General features: G+C 47.8%; 2 non-coding genes across 2 annotated transcripts; both read right to left on the minus strand.

Annotated features, from left to right (window-relative positions):
• Positions 1 to 12524: 12524 nt before the first annotated feature.
• trnap-cgg lies at positions 12525 to 12596 on the minus strand. Its single transcript has one exon. It is a non-coding gene; the product is annotated as a tRNA-Pro (tRNA).
• A 2152-nt stretch (positions 12597 to 14748) lies between these two features.
• On the minus strand, positions 14749 to 14820 carry trnap-cgg. The gene has a single exon. It is a non-coding gene; the product is annotated as a tRNA-Pro (tRNA).
• Between the last annotated feature and the right edge of the window lie 1677 nt (positions 14821 to 16497).

The raw sequence follows: 16497 nt of genomic DNA on the forward strand, positions 1-16497 counted from the left end.
TCGCCCTCCTGCAGATTTGTTGCAGTGTAGGAGGCGGTCTTCTCACAAATGTCACCTTTTCAACTGTGGTCATGTGGTCCAACAAACGTCGGAGCGTGGAGAAGTGTTTAAATTGGTAAATATTGTCGGGTTTAAGTTTAAGACCACCAGAGCCAGCCCGGCTCTGGTGGTGACACCACAGGGGACACTGGTGCGTTTAAACTGAATTTAACCTTAAGGCTCGTCTGGGACTAAATCCAGGACATCCTAAGCGAGAATCATACCCCTAGTCCAACAAGCCACGTAAAACAATGTTTTAACAATTTTCCATCAAGGAAATGTGCCGTTCTTCTACTTTTTGCATGAACAAATATGCCTTGTTACCACCATGTGGGCGGACTTGATTCTAATGCCAATTTTAAATTAAACAGATTTCACCATTGGGGCTCGTCCTGGATTTGAACCCGGGACCTCTCTCCCCCTAACCGAGAATCATACCCCTAGACCAACGAGCCACATAAAATAGTGTTTTAGCAATTTTCTATCAAGGAAATGTGGCTCCGATCTGTCACTGGCTTGAAAGGCAATGGTCAAGTAATTTGGTTGTCATGGGCTCTTTCCATGGCACCAAATCCACGAGTGCCATATCCTGCTCGTTTGTTCCTTATATGTTTCCCAGTTCTTTCTGTTGGTTGCAGTGGAAGCAGGCTCTGCATTGTCACCCAGATGCTTCACTCCACTTTTGCTTCCTCCCAATCTTGTTAGGGGAACCCAGGGCATTCCAAGGCCAGATAGGTTGAAATGCAAATCGACTGCTGAGGGCCAAGTCTTCAGTTTTCGGATTAAATCTGAAGAGGTTAATAGTTATATTGCCTAGTTTCCACCACCTGGGTGAACTTAGTTCTAATGTGGATTTTAAATTAAGGATTTGGTGTTAAACAGAATTTACCCTTAAGGCTCGTCTGGGACTAAATCCAGGACATCCTAAGCGAGAATCATACCCCTAGTCCAACAAGCCACGTAAAACAATGTTTTAACAATTTTCCATCAAGGAAATGCTGCTCCGGTCTGTCACTGACTTGAAAGGCAATGGTCAAGTAGTTTGTTTGGCATGGGCTCTTTCCATGGCTCCACTGCCAGATTCAGCCTTCAGATTACATTGGACGACACCATACTTTGACGCAAAACATTTAACCAAAATTCGAATTTGAATATTTCAGTCAAAAGTGACAGCAGAATCGTAATGAACCTGGCTCCGATCTGTCACTGACTTGAAAGGCAATGGTCAAGTAGTTTGGTTGCATGGGCTCTTTCCATGTCTCCACTGCCAGATTCAGCTTTCTGATTACATTGTTTGGCATGGGCTCTTTCCATGGCTCCACTGCCAGATTCAGCTTTCTGATTACATTGGACGACACCATACTTTGACGCAAAACATTTAACCAAAATTCGAATTTGAATATTTCAGTCAAAAGTGACAGCAGAATCGTAATGAAAAAGCTTAGTGTGTAACTGTGACTTAATCAACTCATATAAGCTTTCTAGCAAGAATCATACCCCTAGACCAACGAGCCACGTAAAATAGTGTTTTAGCAATTTTCTATCAAGGAAATGTGGCTCCGATCTGTCACTGACTTGAAAGGCTATGGTCAAGTAGTTTGTTTGGCATGGGCTATTTCCATGGCTCCACTGCCNGCCAGATTTAGCTTTCCGATAACATTGGACACCTCTCCTGGAACCATCACCTTATCGTGGTGGAGAGGTTTGTGTGTCCCTATGAACCTGAGGGCTGTGTTGTCTGGAGCTTTGTGCTCCTGGTAGGTTCTCCCAAGGCAAAGTGGTCTCAGGGGAGGGGCCAGACAAAGAATGGTTCAAAAACCCTATGAAAAAACGAGGTAGAGATGGAGTGACCCTGCCCGGAGGAAGCCCGGGGCCCCCGTCTGGAGCCAGGCCCAGATGGAGGGCCGGTCAGCGAGCGCCTGGTGGCCGGGTTTGCCACGGAGCCCGGCTGGGCACAGCCCGAAATAGCTACGTGGCACCTATCTCTCCAACCCATGGGCCCACCACCTGTGGGAGGAACCGCAGGGGTCGGGTGCGCTGCCACATGGGTGGCAGTGAAGGTCAGGGGCCTCGACGGACCAGACCCGGGCGGCAGACGCTGGCTCTGGGGACGTGGAACGTCACCTCTCTGTGGGGGAAGGAGCCGGAACTTGTGCGGGAGGTGGAGCGCTACCAGTTGGATCTGGTGGGGCTTACCTCTACGCACAGTCTCGGTTCTGGAACCATACTCCTGGATAGGGGTTGGACTCTTTTCTTCTCCAGAGTTGCCCAGGGTGTGAGGCGCCGGGCGGGTGTGGGGATACTCACAAGCCCCCGGCTGAGCGCCGCTACGTTGGAGTTTACCCCGGTGGACGAGAGGGTCGCCTCCCTACGCCTGCGGGTTGTGGGGGGGAAAACTCTGACTGTTGTTTGTGCGTATGCACCAAACAAGAGCTCGGAGTATTCGGCCTTCTTGGAGACCTTGAATGGAGTCCTGTATGGGGCTCCAGTAGGGGACTCCATAGTTCTGCTGGGGGACTTCAACGCGCACGTGGGAAATGATGGAGACACATGGAGAGGCGTGATTGGGAGGAACAGCCTCCCTGATCTAAACCAGAGTGGTTGTTTGTTGTTGGACTTCTGTGCTAGTCATGGATTGTCTATAACGAACACCATGTTCGAACATAGGGATGCTCATAAGTTTACTTGGTACCAGAGCACCCTAGGCCAAAGGTCAATGATCGATTTTATAATCGTTTCATCTGATCTGAGGCCGTATGTTTTGGACACTCGGGTGAAGAGAGGGGCAGAGCTGTCAACTGATCACCATCTGGTGGTGAGTTGGGTCAGAGGGTGGGGGAAGACTCTGGACAGACCTGGTAAGCCCAAACGGGTAGTGCGGGTAAATTGGGAACGTCTGGAGGAGGCCCCTGTCCGACAGACTTTCAACTCACACCTCCGGCGGAGCTTTTCGTGCATCCCTGTGGAGGCTGGGGGCATTGAACCCGAGTGGACAATGCGGCGGGGAGCTGTGGTCTTAGGGTCTTAGGTGCCTCAAGGGGCGGTAACCCACGAACACCGTGGTGGACACCGGTGGTCAGGGAAGCCGTCCGACTGAAGAAGGAGTCTTTCCGGGATATGTTATCCCAGAGGACTCCGGAGGCAGTTGCAAGGTACCGAAGGGCCCGAAGGGCTGCAGCCTCTGCCGTGAAAGAGGCAAAGCAGCGGGTGTGGGAGAAGTTCGGAGAAGACATGGAGAAGGACTTTCGGTCGGCACCAAGGTGCTTCTGGAAAACCGTTCGCCACCTCAGGAGGGGAAAGCGGGGAACCATCCAAGCTGTGTACAGTAAGGATGGGACGCTGTTGACCTCAACTGAGGAGGTAATAGGGCGGTGGAAGGAGCACTTTGAGGAACTCCTAAATCCGACTAATACGCCCTCTATGGTAGAGGCAGAGCTGGAGGATGATGGGGGATTGTCGTCAATTTCCCTGGTGGAAGTTGCTGAGGTAGTTAAATAACTCCACAGTGGCAAAGCCCCAGGGATTGATGAGATCCGTCCAGAAATGCTTAAAGCTCTGGGTGTGGAGGGGTTGTCTTGGTTGACACGCCTCTTCAACATTGCGTGGAAGTCGGGGACGGTGCCTAAGGAGTGGCAGACCGGGGTGGTGGTTCCCCTTTTCAAAAAGGGGGACCAGAGGGTGTGTGCCAATTACAGGGGTATCACACTTCTCAGCCTCCCCGGTAAAGTCTACTCCAAGGTGCTGGAAAGGAGGGTTCGGTCGATAGTCGAACCTCAGGTTGAAGAGGAACAATGCGGATTCCGTCCTGGTCGTGGAACAACGGACCAGATCTTTACTCTCGCAAGGATCCTGGAGGGAGCCTGGGAGTATGCCCAACCGGTCTACATGTGCTTTGTGGATCTGGAGAAGGCGTATGACCGGGTCCCCCGGGAGATACTGTGGGAGGTGCTGCGGGAGTATGGGGTGAGGGGGTCCCTTCTCAGGGCCATCCAATCTCTGTACGACCAAAGCGAGAGCTGTGTCCGGGTTCTCGGCAGTAAGTCGGACTCGTTTCAGGTGAGAGTTGGCCTCCGCCAGGGCTGCGCTTTGTCACCAATCCTGTTTGTAGTATTTATGGACAGGATATCGAGGCGTAGTCGGGGTGGAGAGGGGTTGCAGTTTGATGAGCTGGGGATCTCATCGCTGCTTTTTGCGGATGATGTGGTCCTGATGGCATCGTCGGCCTGTGACCTTCAGCACTCACTGGATCGGTTAGCAGCCGAGTGTGAAGCGGCTGGGATGAGGATCAGCACCTTTAAATCTGAGGCCATGGTTCTCAGCAGGAAACCGATGGGGTGCCTTCTCCAGGTAGGGAATGAGTCTTTACCCCAAGTGAAGGAGTTCAAGTACCTTGGGGTATTGTTCGCGAGTGAGGGGACAATGGAGCGGGAGATTGGTCGGAGAATCGGCGCAGCGGGTGCGGTATTACACTCAATGTATCGCACCGTTGTGACGAAAAGAGAGCTGAGCCAGAAGGCAAAGCTCTCAATCTACCGGTCAGTTTTCGTTCCTACCCTCACCTATGTTCATGAAGGCTGGGTCATGACCGAAAGAACGAGATCCAGGGTACAAGCGGCCGAAATGGGTTTCCTCAGGAGGGTGGCTGGCGTCTCCCTTAGAGATAGGGTGAGAAGCTCAGTCATCCGTGAGCCGCTGCTCCTTCGCGTCGAAAGGAGCCAGTTGAGGTGGTTCGGGCATCTGGTAAGGATGCCCCCTGGGCGCCTCCCTAGGGAGATGTTCCAGGCACGTCCAGCTGGGAGGAGGCCTCGGGGAAGACCCAGGACTAGGTGGAGAGATTATATCTCCAACCTGGCCTGGGAACGCCTTGGGATCCCCCAGTCGGAGCTGGTTAATGTGGCTCAGGAAAGGGAAGTTTGGGGTCCCCTGCTGGAGCTGCTACCCCCACGACCCGTTACCGGATAAGCGGAAGAAGATGGATGGATGGATAACATTGGACAACAGGAAACATTTGACACAAAACGTTGTACCAAAACTCAGACTTGATTCTGTGATAGTAAAATCGTGATGAACTTGCCACACCGATGACACTCTCTTTTGCATCCCACTTGATAAATAAGCCACATCATTCAATCCATGCATCCTCTTCTAAGCAAAGTGAGAAGTAGAAAAGATGTAAAAATAATGGATTCCAGCACAATGACCATTTCCCTACACCATTCTCAGCTGCACGTTACTTACCTGGCATTTCATCTTACTTACAAGAAGGGTTAGGAGATCCCAGGGCCTTCCAATGCCAGATAGGTTCAAATGCAAATCGACTGCTGAGACCAAAGTCTTCAGTTTTTGAATTAAATTAGAAAGAGATTATGTGTTTCATTGCCAATTCTTTTACTTTGTGCGTGATTAAACACACTTAAATTCCACCACGCGCCGACTTGTTTCTAATGCCAACTTTAAATGAGGAATTTGGTATTTACCAGATTTTAGGGCTCGTCCGGGATTTTGAAAAATGTGGCTCCGATCTGTCACTGACTTGAAAGGCAATGGTCAAGTAGAGCGTTTGCCATGGGCTCTTTCCATGGCTCCACTGCCAGATTCAGCTTTTAGATTACATTGGACGACACAATACTTTGACGCAAAACATTTAACCAAAATTCAAATTTGAATATTTCAGTCAAAAGTGACAGCAGAATCGTAATGAAAAAGCTTTGTGTGTAACTGTGACTTAATCAACTCATATAAGCTTTCTAGGGAGAATCATACCCCTAGACCAACGAGCCCCGTCAAACAGCGTTCTAGCAAATTACTTTCAAGGAAATGTGGCTCCGATCTGTCACTTGAAGACTGACTTGACATTGACTTGAAAAGCAATGGTTAAGTAGTTTGTTTGTCATGGGCTCTTTCCATGGCACCAAATGCACGAGTGCCATATCCTGCTCGTTTGTTCTTTATATGTTTCCCAGTTCTTTCTGTTGGTTGCAGTGGAAGCGTGCTCTGCATTGTCACCCAGATGCTTCACTCTACTTTTGCTTCCTCCCAATCTTGTTAGGGGAACCCAGGGCATTCCAAGGCCAGATAGGTTGAAATGCAAATCGACTGCTGAGGGCCAAGTCTTCAGTTTTCGGATTAAATCTGAAAAGGTTAATGGTTATATTGCCTAGTTTCCACCACCTGGGTGAACTTAGTTCTAATGTGGATTTTAAATGAAGGATTTGGTATTAACCAGAATTTACCCTTAAGGCTCGTCTGGGACTAAATCCGGGACATCCTAAGCGAGAATCATACCCCTAGACCAACGAGCCACGTAAAATAGAGTTTTAGCAATTTTCTATCAAGGAAATGTGCCTCCGATCTGTCACTGACTTGAAAGGCAATGGTCAAGTAGTTTGTTTGGCATGGGATATTTCCATGGCTCCACTGCCAGATTCAGCTTTCAGATTACATTGGACGACACCATACTTTGACGCAAAACACTTTACCAAAATTCGAACTTGAATATTTCAGTCAAAAGTGACAGCAGAATCGTAATGAAAAAGCTTAGTGTGTAACTGTGACTTAATCAACTCATATAAGCTTTCTAGGGAGAATCATACCCCTAGACTAACGAGCCCCGTGAAACAGCGTTCTAGCAAATTTCTTTTAAGGAAATGCGGCTCCGATCTGTCACTTGAAGGCTGACTTGACATTGACTTGAAAAGCAATGGTCAAGTAGTTTGTTTTTCATCGGCTCTTTCCATGGCTCCATTGCCAGATTCAGCTTTCTGATTACATTGTTTGGCATGGGCTCTTTCCATGGCTCCACTGCCAGATTCAGCTTTCAGATTACATTGGACGACACCATACTTTGACGCAAAACATTTAACCAAAATTCGAATTTGAATATTCCAGTCAAAAGTGACAGCAGAATCGTAATGAAAAAGCTTAGTGTGTAACTGTGACTTGATCAACTCATATAAGCTTTCTAGCAAGAATCATACCCCTAGACCAACGAGCCACGTAAAATAGAGTTTTAACAATTTTCCATCAAGGAAATGCTGCTCCGGTCTGTCAATGACATGAAAGGCAACGGCCAAGTTGTTTGTTTTGCACGGGCTCTTTCCATGGCTTCACTGCCAGATTTAGCTTTCCGATAACATTGGACACCTCTCCTGGAACCATCACCTTATCGTGGTGGAGAGGTTTGTGTGTCCCTATGAACCTGAGGGCTGTGTTGTCTGGAGCTTTGTGCTCCTGGTAGGTTCTCCCAAGGCAAAGTGGTCTCAGGGGAGGGGCCAGACAAAGAATGGTTCAAAAACCCTATGAAAAAACGAGGTAGAGATGGAGTGACCCTGCCCGGAGGAAGCCCGGGGCCCCCGTCTGGAGCCAGGCCCAGATGGAGGGCCGGTCAGCGAGCGCCTGGTGGCCGGGTTTGCCACGGAGCCCGGCTGGGCACAGCCCGAAATAGCTACGTGGCACCTATCTCTCCAACCCATGGGCCCACCACCTGTGGGAGGAACCGCAGGGGTCGGGTGCGCTGCCACATGGGTGGCAGTGAAGGTCAGGGGCCTCGACGGACCAGACCCGGGCGGCAGACGCTGGCTCTGGGGACGTGGAACGTCACCTCTCTGTGGGGGAAGGAGCCGGAACTTGTGCGGGAGGTGGAGCGCTACCAGTTGGATCTGGTGGGGCTTACCTCTACGCACAGTCTCGGTTCTGGAACCATACTCCTGGATAGGGGTTGGACTCTTTTCTTCTCCAGAGTTGCCCAGGGTGTGAGGCGCCGGGCGGGTGTGGGGATACTCACAAGCCCCCGGCTGAGCGCCGCTACGTTGGAGTTTACCCCGGTGGACGAGAGGGTCGCCTCCCTACGCCTGCGGGTTGTGGGGGGGGAAAACTCTGACTGTTGTTTGTGCGTATGCACCAAACAAGAGCTCGGAGTATTCGGCCTTCTTGGAGACCTTGAATGGAGTCCTGTATGGGGCTCCAGTAGGGGACTCCATAGTTCTGCTGGGGGACTTCAACGCGCACGTGGGAAATGATGGAGACACATGGAGAGGCGTGATTGGGAGGAACAGCCTCCCTGATCTAAACCAGAGTGGTTGTTTGTTGTTGGACTTCTGTGCTAGTCATGGATTGTCTATAACGAACACCATGTTCGAACATAGGGATGCTCATAAGTTTACTTGGTACCAGAGCACCCTAGGCCAAAGGTCAATGATCGATTTTATAATCGTTTCATCTGATCTGAGGCCGTATGTTTTGGACACTCGGGTGAAGAGAGGGGCAGAGCTGTCAACTGATCACCATCTGGTGGTGAGTTGGGTCAGAGGGTGGGGGAAGACTCTGGACAGACCTGGTAAGCCCAAACGGGTAGTGCGGGTAAATTGGGAACGTCTGGAGGAGGCCCCTGTCCGACAGACTTTCAACTCACACCTCCGGCGGAGCTTTTCGTGCATCCCTGTGGAGGCTGGGGGCATTGAACCCGAGTGGACAATGCGGCGGGGAGCTGTGGTCTTAGGGTCTTAGGTGCCTCAAGGGGCGGTAACCCACGAACACCGTGGTGGACACCGGTGGTCAGGGAAGCCGTCCGACTGAAGAAGGAGTCTTTCCGGGATATGTTATCCCAGAGGACTCCGGAGGCAGTTGCAAGGTACCGAAGGGCCCGAAGGGCTGCAGCCTCTGCCGTGAAAGAGGCAAAGCAGCGGGTGTGGGAGAAGTTCGGAGAAGACATGGAGAAGGACTTTCGGTCGGCACCAAGGTGCTTCTGGAAAACCGTTCGCCACCTCAGGAGGGGAAAGCGGGGAACCATCCAAGCTGTGTACAGTAAGGATGGGACGCTGTTGACCTCAACTGAGGAGGTAATAGGGCGGTGGAAGGAGCACTTTGAGGAACTCCTAAATCCGACTAATACGCCCTCTATGGTAGAGGCAGAGCTGGAGGATGATGGGGGATTGTCGTCAATTTCCCTGGTGGAAGTTGCTGAGGTAGTTAAATAACTCCACAGTGGCAAAGCCCCAGGGATTGATGAGATCCGTCCAGAAATGCTTAAAGCTCTGGGTGTGGAGGGGTTGTCTTGGTTGACACGCCTCTTCAACATTGCGTGGAAGTCGGGGACGGTGCCTAAGGAGTGGCAGACCGGGGTGGTGGTTCCCCTTTTCAAAAAGGGGGACCAGAGGGTGTGTGCCAATTACAGGGGTATCACACTTCTCAGCCTCCCCGGTAAAGTCTACTCCAAGGTGCTGGAAAGGAGGGTTCGGTCGATAGTCGAACCTCAGGTTGAAGAGGAACAATGCGGATTCCGTCCTGGTCGTGGAACAACGGACCAGATCTTTACTCTCGCAAGGATCCTGGAGGGAGCCTGGGAGTATGCCCAACCGGTCTACATGTGCTTTGTGGATCTGGAGAAGGCGTATGACCGGGTCCCCCGGGAGATACTGTGGGAGGTGCTGCGGGAGTATGGGGTGAGGGGGTCCCTTCTCAGGGCCATCCAATCTCTGTACGACCAAAGCGAGAGCTGTGTCCGGGTTCTCGGCAGTAAGTCGGACTCGTTTCAGGTGAGAGTTGGCCTCCGCCAGGGCTGCGCTTTGTCACCAATCCTGTTTGTAGTATTTATGGACAGGATATCGAGGCGTAGTCGGGGTGGAGAGGGGTTGCAGTTTGATGAGCTGGGGATCTCATCGCTGCTTTTTGCGGATGATGTGGTCCTGATGGCATCGTCGGCCTGTGACCTTCAGCACTCACTGGATCGGTTAGCAGCCGAGTGTGAAGCGGCTGGGATGAGGATCAGCACCTTTAAATCTGAGGCCATGGTTCTCAGCAGGAAACCGATGGGGTGCCTTCTCCAGGTAGGGAATGAGTCTTTACCCCAAGTGAAGGAGTTCAAGTACCTTGGGGTATTGTTCGCGAGTGAGGGGACAATGGAGCGGGAGATTGGTCGGAGAATCGGCGCAGCGGGTGCGGTATTACACTCAATGTATCGCACCGTTGTGACGAAAAGAGAGCTGAGCCAGAAGGCAAAGCTCTCAATCTACCGGTCAGTTTTCGTTCCTACCCTCACCTATGTTCATGAAGGCTGGGTCATGACCGAAAGAACGAGATCCAGGGTACAAGCGGCCGAAATGGGTTTCCTCAGGAGGGTGGCTGGCGTCTCCCTTAGAGATAGGGTGAGAAGCTCAGTCATCCGTGAGCCGCTGCTCCTTCGCGTCGAAAGGAGCCAGTTGAGGTGGTTCGGGCATCTGGTAAGGATGCCCCCTGGGCGCCTCCCTAGGGAGATGTTCCAGGCACGTCCAGCTGGGAGGAGGCCTCGGGGAAGACCCAGGACTAGGTGGAGAGATTATATCTCCAACCTGGCCTGGGAACGCCTCGGGATCCCCCAGTCGGAGCTGGTTAATGTGGCTCAGGAAAGGGAAGTTTGGGGTCCCCTGCTGGAGCTGCTACCCCCACGACCCGTTACCGGATAAGCGGAAGAAGATGGATGGATGGATAACATTGGACAACAGGAAACATTTGACACAAAACGTTGTACCAAAACTCAGACTTGATTCTGTGATAGTAAAATCGTGATGAACTTGCCACACCGATGACACTCTCTTTTGCATCCCACTTGATAAATAAGCCACATCATTCAATCCATGCATCCTCTTCTAAGCAAAGTGAGAAGTAGAAAAGATGTAAAAATAATGGATTCCAGCACAATGACCATTTCCCTACACCATTCTCAGCTGCACGTTACTTACCTGGCATTTCATCTTACTTACAAGAAGGGTTAGGAGATCCCAGGGCCTTCCAATGCCAGATAGGTTCAAATGCAAATCGACTGCTGAGACCAAAGTCTTCAGTTTTTGAATTAAATTAGAAAGAGATTATGTGTTTCATTGCCAATTCTTTTACTTTGTGCGTGATTAAACACACTTAAATTCCACCACGCGCCGACTTGTTTCTAATGCCAACTTTAAATGAGGAATTTGGTATTTACCAGATTTTAGGGCTCGTCCGGGATTTTGAAAAATGTGGCTCCGATCTGTCACTGACTTGAAAGGCAATGGTCAAGTAGAGCGTTTGCCATGGGCTCTTTCCATGGCTCCACTGCCAGATTCAGCTTTTAGATTACATTGGACGACACAATACTTTGACGCAAAACATTTAACCAAAATTCAAATTTGAATATTTCAGTCAAAAGTGACAGCAGAATCGTAATGAAAAAGCTTTGTGTGTAACTGTGACTTAATCAACTCATATAAGCTTTCTAGGGAGAATCATACCCCTAGACCAACGAGCCCCGTGAAACAGCGTTCTAGCAAATTTCTTTCAAGGAAATGCGGCTCCGATCTGTCACTTGAAGACTGACTTGACATTGACTTGAAAAGCAATGGTCAAGTAGTTTGTTTGTCATGGGCTCTTTCCATGGCACCGAATGCACGAGTGCCATATCCTGCTCGTTTGTTCTTTATATGTTTCACAGTTCTTTCTGTTGGTTGCAGTGGAAGCAGGCTCTGCATTGTCACCCACATGCTTCATTCCACTTTTGCTTCCTCCCAATCTTGTTAGGGGAACCCAGGGCATTCCAAGGCCAGATTAGTTGAAATGCAAATCGACCCTCTGAGGGCCAAGTCTTCAGTTTTCGGATTAAATCTGAAAAGGTTAATGGTTATATTGCCTAGTTTCCACCACCTGGGTGAACTTAGTTCTAATGTGGATTTTAAATGAAGGATTTGGTATTAACCAGAATTTACCCTTAAGGCTCGTCTGGGACTAAATCCGGGACATCCTAAGCGAGAATCATACCCCTAGTCCAATAAGCCACGTACAACAATGTTTTAACAATTTTACATCAAGGAAATGCTGCTCCGATCTGTCAATGACATGAAAGTCAACGGCCAAGTTGTTTGTTTTGCACGGGCTCTTTCCATGGCTTCACTGACAGATTTAGCTTTCCGATAACATTGGACAGCAGGAAACATTTGACACAAAACATTATACAAAAACTCAGACTCGATTCTGTGATAGTAAAATCGTGATGAACTTGTCACACCGATGACACTCTCTTTTGCATCCCACTTGATAAATAAGCCACATCATTCAATCCATGCATCCTCTTCTAAGCAAAGTGGTCTCATCTGGGACGTCTCGCACCCTAAGTAATAATCATACCCCTAGACAAGCGAGCCACGAGAGGCATGTCTTGCTTGTTTGTTCCTCATATTTTTCTGTTGATTGCAGTTGAAGCAGGTTCTGCAAAGGGGCCAAAATCCTATACTACACTTTTGCTTCCTGCTAAACTTGTTAGGGGATCTCAGGGCATTCAGAAGTCAGATAGGTTGAAACGCAAATCGACTGCCAAGAGCAAAGTCTTCATTTTTTGGATAAAATCAAAGAAGGTAAATGGCTTCATTGCCTATTACCCATTCTTCTACTTTTTGCATGAACAAATATGCCTTGTTTCCACCACCTTAACTGTAAGGTGGACATTAAATTAGGGATTTGGCATTTACAAGACGTTGCCCTTAGGGCTCGTCCGGGATTTGAACCCGGGACCTCTCGCACCCGAAGCGAGAATCATACCCCTAGACCAACGAGCCACGTAAAAGAGAGATTTAGCAAATTTCTATCAAGGAAATGCGGCTCCGATCTGTCACAGACTTGAAAGGCAATGGTCAAGTAGTTTGTTTGGCATGGGCTATTTCCATGGCTCCACTGCCAGATTCAGCTTTCAGATTACATTGGACGACACCATACTTTGACGCAAAACATTTAACGAAAATTCGAATTTGAATATTTCAGTCAAAAGTGACAGCAGAATCGTAATGAAAAAGCTTAGTGTGTAACTGTGACTTAATCAACTCATATAAGCTTTCTAGGGAGAATCATACCCCTAGACTAACGAGCCCCGTGAAATAGAGTTTTAGCAATTTTCTATCAAGGAAATGTGGCTCCGATCTGTCACTGACTTGAAAGGCTATGGTAAAGTAGTTTGTTTGGCATGGGCTATTTCCATGGCTCCAATGCCAGATTCAGCTTTCAGATTACATTGGACGACACCATACTTTGACGCAAAACATTTAACCAAAATTCCAAATTTGAATATTTCAGTCAAAAGCGACAGCAGAATCGTAATGAAAAAGCTTAGTGTGTAACTGTGACTTGATCAACTCATATAAGCTTTCTAGCAAGAATCATACCCCTAGACCAACGAGCCATGTAAAATAGAGTTTTAGCAATTTTCTATCAAGGAAATGTGGCTCCGATCTGTCACTGACTTGAAAGGCAATGGTCAAGTAGAGCGTTTGGCATGGGCTCTTTCCATGGCTCCACTGCCAGATTCAGCTTTTAGATTACATTGGACGACACAATACTTTGACACAAAACACTTTACCAAAATTCGAACTTGAATATTTCAGTCAAAAGTGACAGCAGAATCGTAATGAAAAAGCTTTGTGTGTAATTGTGACTTAATCAACTCATATAAGCTTTCTAGGGAGAATCATACCCCTAGACCAACGAGCCCCGTCAAACAGCGTTCTAGCAAATTACTTTCAAGGAAATGCGGCTCCGATCTGTCACTTGAAGACTGACTTGACATTGACTTGAAAAGCAATGGTCAAGTAGTTTGTTTGTCATGGGCTCTTTCCATGGCACCGAATGCACGAGTGCCATATCCTGCTCGTTTGTTCTTTATATGTTTCCCAGTTCTTTCTGTTGGTTGCAGTGGAAGCAGGCTCTGCATTGTCACCCACATGCTTCATCCCACTTTTGCTTCCTCCCAATCTTGTTAGGGGAACCCAGGGCATTCCAAGGCCAGATAGTTGAAATGCAAATCGACTGCTGAGGGCCAAGTCTTCAGTTTTCGGATTAAATCTGAAAAGGTTAATGGTTATATTGCCTAGTTTCCACCACCTGGGTGAACTTAGTTCTAATGTGGATTTTAAATGAAGGATTTGGTATTAACCAGAATTTACCCTTAAGGCTCGTCTGGGACTAAATCCGGGACATCCTAAGCGAGAATCATACCCCTAGTCCAACGAGCCACGTACAAACAGCGTTTTAACAATTTTACATCAAGGAAATGCTGCTCCGATCTGTCAATGACATGAAAGTCAACGGCCAAGTTGTTTGTTTTGCACGGGCTCTTTCCATGGCTTCACTGACAGATTTAGCTTTCCGATAACATTGGACAACAGGAAACATTTGACACAAAACATTATACAAAAACTCAGACTCGATTCTGTGATAGTAAAATCGTGATGAACTTGCCACACCGATGACACTCTCTTTTGCATCCCACTTGATAAATAAGCCACATCATTCAATCCATGCATCCTCTTCTAAGCAAAGTGGTCTCATCTGGGACGTCTCGCACCCTAAGTAATAATCATACCCCTAGACAAGCGAGCCACGAGAGGCATGTCTTGCTTGTTTGTTCCTCATATTTTTCTGTTGATTGCAGTTGAAGCAGGTTCTGCAAAGGGGCCAAAATCCTATACTACACTTTTGCTTCCTGCTAAACTTGTTAGGGGATCTCAGGGCCTTCAGAAGTCAGATAGGTTGAAACGCAAATCGACTGCCAAGAGCAAAGTCTTCATTTTTTGGATAAAATCAAAGAAGGTAAATGGCTTCATTGCCTATTACCCATTCTTCTACTTTTTGCATGAACAAATATGCCTTGTTTCCACCACCTTAACTGTAAGGTGGACATTAAATTAGGGATTTGGCATTTACAAGACGTTGCCCTTAGGGCTCGTCCGGGATTTGAACCCGGGACCTCTCGCACCCGAAGCGAGAATCATACCCCTAGACCAACGAGCCACTTAAAATGGAGTTTTAGCAATTTTCTATCAAGGAAATGTGGCTCCGATCTGTCACTGACTTGAAAGGCAATGGTCAAGTAGTTTGTTTGGCATGGGCTATTTCCATGGCTCCACTGCCAGATTCAGCTTTCAGATTACATTGGACGACACCATACTTTGACGCAAAACATTTAACGAAAATTCGAATTTGAATATTTCAGTCAAAAGTGACAGCAGAATCGTAATGAAAAAGCTTAGTGTGTAACTGTGACTTAATCAACTCATATAAGCTTTCTAGGGAGAATCATACCCCTAGACTAACGAGCCCCGTGAAATAGAGTTTTAGCAATTTTCTATCAAGGAAATGTGGCTCCGATCTGTCACTGACTTGAAAGGCTATGGTAAAGTAGTTTGTTTGGCATGGGCTATTTCCATGGCTCCAATGCCAGATTCAGCTTTCAGATTACATTGGACGACACCATACTTTGACGCAAAACATTTAACCAAAATTCCAAACTTGAATATTTCAGTCAAAAGCGACAGCAGAATCGTAATGAAAAAGCTTAGTGTGTAACTGTGACTTGATCAACTCATATAAGCTTTCTAGCAAGAATCATACCCCTAGACCAACGAGCCATGTAAAATAGAGTTTTAGCAATTTTCTATCAAGGAAATGTGTCTCCGATCTGTCACTGACTTGAAAGGCAATGGTCAAGTAGAGCGTTTGCCATGGGCTCTTTCCATGGCTCCACTGCCAGATTCAGCTTTTAGATTACATTGGACGACACAATACTTTGACGCAAAACATTTAACCAAAATTCAAATTTGAATATTTCAGTCAAAAGTGACAGCAGAATCGTAATGAAAAAGCTTTGTGTGTAACTGTGACTTAATCAACTCATATAAGCTTTCTAGGGAGAATCATACCCCTAGACCAACGAGCCCCGTGAAACAGCGTTCTAGCAAATTTCTTTCAAGGAAATGCGGCTCCGATCTGTCACTTGAAGACTGACTTGACATTGACTTGAAAAGCAATGGTCAAGTAGTTTGTTTGTCATGGGCTCTTTCCATGGCACCGAATGCACGAGTGCCATATCCTGCTCGTTTGTTCTTTATATGTTTCACAGTTCTTTCTGTTGGTTGCAGTGGAAGCAGGCTCTGCATTGTCACCCACATGCTTCATCCCACTTTTGCTTCCTCCCAATCTTGTTAGGGGAACCCAGGGCATTCCAAGGCCAGATTAGTTGAAATGCAAATCGACCCTCTGAGGGCCAAGTCTTCAGTTTTCGGATTAAATCTGAAAAGGTTAATGGTTATATTGCCTAGTTTCCACCACCTGGGTGAACTTAGTTCTAATGTGGATTTTAAATGAAGGATTTGGTATTAACCAGAATTTACCCTTAAGGCTCGTCTGGGACTAAATCCGGGACATCCTAAGCGAGAATCATACCCCTAGTCCAATAAGCCACGTACAACAATGTTTTAACAATTTTACATCAAGGAAATGCTGCTCCGATCTGTCAATGACATGAAAGTCAACGGCCAAGTTGTTTGTTTTGCACGGGCTCTTTCCATGGCTTCACTGACAGATTTAGCTTTCCGATAACATTGGACAACAGGAAACATTTGACACAAAACATTATACAAAAACTCAGACTCGATTCTGTGATAGTAAAATCGTGATGAACTTGCCACA

Source organism: Sander lucioperca, chromosome 8 (genome assembly GCF_008315115.2).
Source record: "Sander lucioperca isolate FBNREF2018 chromosome 8, SLUC_FBN_1.2, whole genome shotgun sequence".
NCBI lineage: Eukaryota > Metazoa > Chordata > Actinopteri > Perciformes > Percidae > Sander > Sander lucioperca.